The sequence below is a fragment of the Theropithecus gelada genome, chromosome 3 (genome assembly GCF_003255815.1).
Source record: "Theropithecus gelada isolate Dixy chromosome 3, Tgel_1.0, whole genome shotgun sequence".
Lineage (NCBI taxonomy): Eukaryota > Metazoa > Chordata > Mammalia > Primates > Cercopithecidae > Theropithecus > Theropithecus gelada.
The window spans coordinates 72,831,945-72,841,296 of record NC_037670.1 but is presented as its reverse complement, the minus strand read 5'-3'; the positions used below and the strand labels follow the sequence as shown (position 1 = coordinate 72,841,296).

Below are 9,352 nucleotides of genomic sequence, written 5' to 3'. Positions count from 1 at the left end.
CGGAGACTTTTCCAGGTGGTGTTTGTACTGGGCTCAGGAAGTTTGAGAGATATATGGCGATATGTGGTGGGATGGGAGGATGGGATGTGTTTGTACTGGGCTCAGGAAGTTTGAGAGCTATATGGCGATATGTGGTGGGATGGGAGGATGGGATGTGTTTGTATTGGGCTTGTTTGTTTTGAGCCCGGGGCTGAGGAATGTGCCTGGCTCCTCTCAAAAGAAAGGGGTCTGGGTTGCTGGATTCTAGTGATCCTTTACCAGTGTGCCCAACATTGCCTTTGCGCTCAGAGGTGAGTTCGTTTCCAGGGTGCGTAACCACCCATGGACCTCTGCTTATCGGATTAGTTACGCTCACTGATGTAGCAGTCTTGCACCTCTTTTCCTGCCTCTCTTGACCACAAAGAAAGGGGTTCGGGCTGCTGGATTCTAGTGATCCTTTACCAGCGTGCCCGACACTGCCTTTGCGCTCAGGGGTGAGTTCTAGAGCTGGGCTGGGTTCCTGAGTATTTCATAACTGTCTTAATATAATACTTAATTTAATACTTAATTTAGGAGAGCTAAATAATTAAACATGAGGCCAAAGTACATAAGAAAGCGGCAGCCTTTTATTGCAAATATGCACACACTCTCGGGCGAGGTTTTCCAGTCCTCAGGTATGGGGCCAGGGAAGTCATGCCAGCGCTCTCAGGTGAGGTTCTCCTGTTGGAACCGAACTGTCGATTCTCTCCTGGGCAGGGGTCGCCGCGAAGGATCACCGACACGAGATTCACAGCAGAGAGTTATTTATTACTAGCGCGCTAGGGTCCCAAGCTCTAAGTTGGCCCTGGGACCCCGACTGCTTGCTACAGGCTGTTTATATAGGCAAACACAAGTTCAAACACAGCTTATGGCGCGAAATTCAAACAAAGCTTAAGGCGCAAAATGATTGGGTCTAGCTATGGCCTGAGTAAGGTGTCTTATGCTAATTGGTTAGAGCAGGACCTTATGAGGTTTTTTTTTCCTGGAGTTGTTAATTCTGGGAACTTCGAGGCAGGGTGAGACCCCTGGAATTGGCAGGGTGGGACCTCATGAGGTTGTTTCCCGGAATTGGCAGGGCGGGACCCTATCAGGGTGGGACCCTATCGAGGCAGGGTGGGACCCTATCGAGGCAGGGTGGGACCCTATCGAGGCAGGGTGGAACCCTATCTAGGGCCACCTGGTGCTAACTTTTTAGGTTCTATGAGGCCTAGTTTCACTCCGATCCACAAATAGGAGGGGCCGAAGAAGTCACACCGGCTCCTACCAGCAGCGGACTTTTATGCATTGGTACTGGAAGGGGGAGGGCAGTGGGCGGGATAAGGGCGTGATAGGGGCATCTCCATAGGTGTGGCCGGGTAAGTTTCAATCTCTTCGGATTGATGTCACCTGGCGCATGCTCGGTTGATCTGCATCTTCCTGGGCGCGGGCTGCATTTTCCCGTGCGCGGGAAAGTTGGTGAGGAAGAACCCGGAAGCAACATGGATTGTGCCTTCTTGTTCACCTTCCTCCATCTTGTCCTTTCTCCCTCACCCAAACAATAACATCCCAGCTGCCCCATCAAGATGCATTCCCATAAACAACAGTTCCTATGCAACTTCGTTTCAGAGAGGGTGTAGGTAACCTTTTGAGTCAGGATTGAGATAGAGTTTTTGCCCACTAGGGCCTTTGTCCTTCTTTCCTTTGTAGGAATATGCTTTAATTATCAACCTTAAAATTTTTGTTGCCCCAGATTAAGTCCTTTTGGGTACAAGATATGAGAGATGAATCCTGTTTATCCTCTGTGCCTTTTTCCTACGAGGAGGGCAAGGAGAAAAAGATGGGTTTGCTTTTTTGCGAGTACTTTAAGGCTTGGCTGAGTGCAAACAGCTCTGCATGTTTGAGCAGACCAATTATTAGGCAGTTTTCCTAACTCTGCTTTTACAAGTGTTTCCCTATCAATTACTGAATACCCATTGTGTTTTTTCCCTCAATCACCTTGGAGGAACCATCTATCCTCTTGTCCTAAAGGGAGTTCCTCCTAGGTCTGGTCAGACCTTTGTATGGTAATTAAGATTTAAATCCCCTGTTAGGAAATCTGCTGGGTTAAGGGAATTTTCAGTGGTTAGTGTTAAATCACCTTTTTCTAACAGAATAGCCCTATACTTTTAGATTTTTTAGTTAGTAAGCTGCATTTTGCTTTTCTTGACTTATGATAATTCTGAACTGGTGAGGTGTGCTCACCATGAGGTTTCCTCTAAACGTTTTACTTTTCTACTTTCTTCTGCTAGCAAAGCAGTTGCCGCTACCGATTGAATGCATTTGGGCCATCCATGGGTTACTGGGTTAAGGATTTTTGATAGGAAGGCTATGGGTTGTCAGTGGTCTCAGTGTTTTCAGGCTACGCCCTTGTTTACACTGACAACAAGGTAGTATTGGAGTATTATAAGGTCAGGAGAAGACCTTCAATTATCAGTTACAGGTTTTAAATTTACCCTGGCTTTTAAAGGAACAGGGTACACTATTTTTTCTTTAACTACTTGTATATCTTTCTCTTTATCTCTTTTCCTCTCTCTTTCCCCTCTCTCTCTCTTCCCTTTTCTCTTTCTCTTTCCCCTCTGTCTCTCGCGGTAGATGGATTTTGGGAACACAGTAGAAGGACGTTTGCTTGTTGCCCCCATTTGTCACTATAGGAATATGTGCCTCCCTTTAATTTACTCAATTCGCTTTCATCCTCATCTATTATGTTGTCGTAGACCCAGTTCCAGTTGTTAAAGTACTGGGTCATCAGTTATAAGGCCCTGACCAAGGAGCCGAGGCTTGGAGATTGTATTGCAGTGGGGGAAGCTGGGTAGAAATTGGGGGAGGAGAGCATCTCACACAATGGGAGAGGAATCCTAGCCATTTACAAACTTGGGATCCTGGCAAGGGTGGTGGGAAACAGGTCTTACATAACTGCCCAAGTCAAGAGCTGTATATTGGGAGGGGCATCAGGGACAAGACTCCCTGGGTTCATAGCCTAGATGCCTAAGGACACAGCGTAGAGCTTCCTTAGATCCCTTTGGAGATGCAACCTGCTCTAATACTTGGGAGAGGAAGTGAAAGTCTGAAGCATTAGTACATAGGAGGCAGGGGTGGGAGGAACTAGATTCAGAGGTAAGGAGAATTTTGAGGCTACACTTTAAAAAAGTCGTGGTTGGGACCCAGGAGGTATAGGTCAGAAGGAGAGGTAGGGGCACACGCATGGGCAACTGTTGAGTAGAGACTTCTGGCTGCACCATGATTTTGACCAGCCAATGCCAGGAGTTTGGGATGACAGCTTTCTGTCTCTAGTTGGCCCTCGGCTTCCCCAGGAAAACTGTGAAAGTGGAAGCTGGTTCCAGGCAGACCAATGCTCCCAACCTGGAAGGGTTGGGGGTTTTAGAAAGCCTTTTCCCTTCTTAAGTCCGGAGGTCATGGTAATCTTTTTTAACTGGCCGACAGGTGCCTGGTATTTCCTCCTATTCTAAGGAAGGATAGGACAGAATAGCAAGTGAAAGTGGTCCAATATTACTCACTGCTTTGGAGAATCCCCAGACGAGGCCACCAAATGTTACTGGTGGGTCTTCGTTTTTAGAGCTCCCATGATGGTGGTGGGCCACTTACAAGATGGGGTGGGCTGCTCCCAAGATGGCGGCAAGCCTTTTGTTCTCTGACCTGGGGTTCTTGGCCTCACGGATTCCAAGGAATGGAACCTTGGGCCATGCAGTGAGTGTTATAGCTCTATTAGAAGTCGTGGGTCACGGAAGAGAACCATGGAACCCAGGATTAATGTTCAGCTCGATTAGGACAAACCCAGGCACTTAGCCATGCAGGAACAATGGCGAGCCTTTAGTGTGATCGAGAGCAGCAATGGGCATGTCGCAGGATCAGGAACACCGCGGACACCCTGCCGGATCCAGAGGGGTGGAAGTCAGCGGCGGGTCTGCGATGGTGGCAAACAGCAGTGGCGGACAGTGAGCAAAAGCTCAGCTTGAGGCATAACAAACATGGACCAGAAGAGTATGCAGTTGCAAGATTTAATAGAGTGAAAACAGAGCTCCCATACGATGGGAGGGGACCCAAAGGGGGTTGCCCATTCCCAGCTCAAATGCCTAGGGTTTATATCCCATTGTCCCTTCCCCTGTGCTCTCAGGTGATATATGATTTGACTATTTCTTTACCTCCTGCTTTTAGCCTAATTTGTATTTTAGTGAGCCCTCTTTACTGCCTGATTGGTTGGATGTGAGCTGAGTTAGAAGCCCCATGTTTAAAGGTGGGTGTGGTCACCTTCCCAGCTAGGTTTAGGAATTCTTAGTTGGCCTGGGAAATCCAGCTAGTCCTGTCTCTCAATTTCACAGGTGTATACATCTGTCAAAATTTATTTAATTGTACAGTTTAATGTATTTATAGAAATAATATATAGCATATCATAAGTCATATATAATGTATTATATATAGTTATTTGCATAAGCTAATTTATTTATATAACGTATATACTGTGTGTGTGTGCATTTTTCTTAGAAACAGGGTCTTGCTCTGTTGCTTAAGCTAGAATGCAGTGGCGTGATCATGGCTCACTGTATTGTTTTTGTTTTTGTTTTGTTTTTTGAGATGGAGTCTCACTTTGTCCCCCAGGCTGGAGTGCAGTGGTGCGATCTTGGCTCACTGCAACCTCTGCCTCCTGAGTTGGAGCAATTCTCCTGCCTCAGCCTCCTGAGTAGCTGGGATTACAGGTGTGCGCCACCATGCCTGGCTAATTTTTGTTTTTGTTTTTGTTTTTTTTTGAGACGGAGTCTCGCTCTGTCGCCCAGGCTGGAGTGCAGTGGCCGGATCTCAGCTCACTGCAAGCTCCGCCTCCCGGGTTCACGCCATTCTCCTGCCTCAGCCTCCCAAGTAGCTGGGACTACAGGCGCCCGCCACCTCGCCCAGCTAGTTTTTTTTTTTGTATTTTTTTAGTAGAGACGGGGTTTCACCGTGTTAGCCAGGATGGTCTCGATCTCCTGACCTCGTGATCCGCCCGTCTCCGCCTCCCAAAGTGCTGGGATTACAGGCTTGAGCCACCGCACCCGGCCTTGTATTTTTAATAGAAACGGGGTTTTGCCATGTTGGCCAGGCTGGGCTTGAACTCCTGACCACAGGTGATCCACTCACCTCAGCCTCCCAGAGTGCTGGGACTACAGGAGTGAGCCACCACGCCTGGCCCATCATGGCTATCTGTAACCTTGAACTCCTGGGCTCAAGTTATTTCCCCATCTCAGCTTCTCAAGTAGGTAGGGCCACAGGCATGCCACTACACCTGGCTAAGAATATTATAATTTATTATATATATAATTATTATATGTAAGTCATTCTTCAATAAAGTTAATTAGGTGCTGGATGCAGTGGCTCATGCCTATAGCCTCAGCTACTTAGCAGGCTCAGGTGAGAGGATTGCTTGAGCCCAGAAGGTCGAGTTTACAGTGAACTATGTATGTTTCTGCCACTGCACTCTAGCCTGGGCAACAAAACCCAGACCTTGTCTCTAAAAAAATCAATAAATGAATAAAGTTGATTATAAAACATCTAAAGTACAGCAGAAAATCAAAACAAATTTTCTGCCATGAATATTTTTATACCTATGTCTCAGCATATTTGTAGAAGATTTCTGTGAATTAAATTCTGCCAACAGGAAAACTTAATTAAAGCCTATTAAGATTTTAAAATACAGAAAGTGTCAATTGCTCTCCTAAAAGATTGTTTCTGATTGACATTACACAATGTATGAAAGTGTCTATTTCACCCCACCTTTGCGAGTATTGAATAGTTATCTTTTAAATGTTTTCCAATCTGGTGAGAAAAAAAATTTATTGTGATAATATTCATCTTTTTGATTGTAAGTGGAATGGCTATGAATATCTTTTGCTATGATACTGGAGATTTTTATTTATTTGTGAGTTGATTGTTCTTTTCCCACTTTTCCATTAGACTGTGTTTCTTTCTTACTGATATGTGAGAGTTCTTTATACCTAGAAACCTCTCTTCTTTATTTTTTAGCCTTTCAGGCTGTCATTTATCTTCTAATTGTAGTCATGCTATCTTTCACTCTACTGTGTTTAATTTTTTTTTTTTTCCTGAGACAGAGTCTCACTCTGTCTCCGAGGCTGGAGTGTAGTGGTGCAATCTCGGTTCACTGCACCCTCTGCCTCCCGGGTTCAAGCAATTCTCCTGCCTCAGCCTCCCTAGTAGCTGGGATTACAGGTATGCACCAACATGCCCGGCAACTTTTTGTATTTTCAGTAGAGACAGGGTTTTGCCATGCTGGCCAGGCTGGTCTCTAACTCCTGACCTTAAGTGATCCGCCTGCCTCCTCCTCCCAAAGTGCTGGGATTACAGGTGTGAATCACTGCACCTGACCTGTATTTCTTTTTAAAGACAACTTATTGATTCCATTAACACCCTGTTGATTCATTAACATTGAACTCTTGATCTACAGCACTATAACTCATGCCTGAATGAAGCTTACCTAACAACGTATTTTCTCTATAAGGCATATCACGGCCTTCTTATGCTATGCTTCTGGGCCATAAACTGCGAGATCACCAACATAAAGCACAGAAATGTTAAAAACGCACATTAAATATACTGGAAGAGGACACTTGTTTATAGTATGAGAGGTGAAACAAGTATCACGTTGTTCAACCTCAACTGGGAACATGCACAATGACCTACTCAAATTTTTCTGCATTCTGTGCATGTCTGGGAATGACCGTGAAAGCTCCACATGTACTGATTTTGGGGTTACAAATAAATTTTAGTGAGTAGGCTGGGCGTGGTGGCTGGCTCATGCCTGTATTGCCAGCACTGTGGGAGGCTGAGGCAGATGGATCACCTGAGGTGAGGCGTTTGAGATCAGCCTGGCCAACATGGTAAAACCTCGTCTCTACTAAAAATACAAAAAATACCGGGACATGGACATGGTGGCACATGCCTGTAATCTCAGCTACTTGGGAGGCTGAGGCAGGAGAATCACTTGAACCTGGGAGGTGGAGGTTGCAGTGAGCTGAGATCATACTATTGCACTCCAGCCTGGGCGACAGAGCAAGACTCCATCTCAAAAAAAAAAAAAAAAAAAAAAAAAAAATTAGTGAGTAGTCAAATTCCCAAATACAGAATCTGAGTATTAACTGTAATTCCTCTGTGATGATGCTGCTATGTGTACAATGAGTCAGTAAAAGCTTCAGAGTAGAAATATTTATCAGGCTGGGCGTGGTGGCTCAAGCCTGTAATCCCAGCACTTTGGGAGGCCGAGGCGGGTGGATCACGAGGTCAGGAGATCGAGCCCATCCTGGCTAACATGGTGAAACCCCATCTCTACTAAAAACACAAAAAACTAGCCGGGCGTGGTGGCGGGCGCCTGTAGTCCCAGCTACTGGGAGGCTGAGGCGGGAGAATGGCGTGAACCCTGGAGGCGGAGCTTGCAGTGAGCTGAGATTGCGCCACTGCACTCCAGCCTGGGCGACACAGCGAGCTCCATCTCAAAAAAAAAAAAAAAAGAAATATTTATCAAAGCATTGCAGGGGGCTGTATAGCAGAAGATACACAGAATGATGCGTCACCCTGTTGTTCACGAATGTAATATAATTTATAATTTATTTTTTATTTTTTAAAATCAAAGTTTTAGGTATACTTGGTTTTAAAACTTCAGAAGTTCTACGGTGTTAATTGTGTAAAAGAGTAACCCCTTATGCCTTTCTGCCCCTTCCCTTTGCCCAGAGACAACAAATTTCAATTCTTTTTGCCTTTTTTTCTCCTGCCAAGTTGCTAAATAACTTGATTATAATGTTATTGATTCTTTTGTTTTTAGGCACTATCAATAGTGATAAAGGCTAGCTTTCAGGCCAGGCACGGTGCCTCACACCTGTAATCCCAGCACTTTGGGAGGTCAAGGCAGGTGGATCACCTGAGGTCAGAAGTTCGAGACCAGCCTGACCAACATGGTGAAACCCTGTCTCTACTAAAAATACAAAAATTAGCTGGGCCTGGTGGCAGGTGCCTGTAATCCCAGCTACTTGGGAGGCTGAGGCAGGAGAATCACTTGAACCTGGGAAGCGGAGATTGCAGTGAGCCAAGATCGCAAACCTGGGAGACAGAATGAGACTCTGTCTCCAAAAAAAAAAAAAAAAAAAGAGGCTAGCTTTCTTTCACTACCATTTGAACAAATATTCATGCACTTTCCATCCTTCCAAATTATAAATTTTGTTAGATCACTATTCAGTATTTAGATTGTTATTATACTGTTTCATCAAACTAAAATCTGGCCTAAGAAAGCCTCCATACTCACATACTTGAGTTTTTACCTACAACCCACAACCTAATTTAGTAGGTAAGCAAACTGAAAACCTAACTTAGGGGTATGCTTCAATAACAGTTGCTGACTCTCAGCCAGTCCCAGGAGCTGGACCTCAAAGACTTACAGCCACCAGCTGTTCAGATCATGTTCTAAGGCACTAGCTGTTTCTATACCTTGCTTCTGCTCCCTGCACATCACTTTCCTTTTTGTATGCATAAGTTATCTCCCACTATGCCCACTATACAGCAGCGCCTCTAAATCTGCTGTGACTTGGGGGAGGGTGGGAAGGGGTTGTCCGATTTCACAAATCATTTTTTCCTTGCTAAATTAAACTGCTAAATTATGTTTGTTTAAAAAATTGTTTTAAACAGTACAATTATTATTCATACTCTGATTATACTGCTGCTCATGTATACCTTTTTATTTCTCTTTGTTAATATTTGTCCGGTTTCTTTATTTGCCTTCTCAATATCTAGCCTCCATTTATCCCATACTGCGATGCAAGTGCAAACCTCTCAGCTATTGTGTTGGTATCTTCCTTGTTGTCATCCTGAGCTTTCACTTCACCCCTCTGCTTTATTTTTATTCTTTTTGTATTTTATTTTATTTTATTTTTAATTTAATTTAATTTTATTTTTGAGATGGAGTCTCCCTGTGTTGCCCAGGCTGGAGTGCAGTGCTGTAATCTCGGCTCACTGCAACCTCTGCCTCCTGGGTTCAAGAGATTATCCTGTCTCAACCTCCTGAGTAGCTGGGACTACTGGCGCTCGTCGCCACACCTAGCTAAATTTTTGTATTTTTGTAGAGGTGGGGTTTCACCAAGTTGACCAGGCTGGTCTCGAATTCCTGACCTTAAGTGATCCGCCCACCTTGGCCTCCCAAAGTGCTGGGATTACAGGCATGAGCCACCTTGCCTACCGTTATCTGATTTTTAATAGTTTGTTTGAATCGGGCTCTAAGTAAGGCGCATATACTGTGGTTGGTTGACAATTAAGTCTCATTTAATTG

General features: G+C 44.8%; 1 protein-coding gene across 1 annotated transcript in view; it reads left to right on the top strand.

The window, feature by feature from the left end:
- SUGCT (succinyl-CoA:glutarate-CoA transferase) overlaps positions 1-9,352 on the top strand; it is a 736,947-nt gene that overhangs the window by 46,460 nt on the left and 681,135 nt on the right. The gene's annotated exons all lie outside the window — the stretch shown is intronic.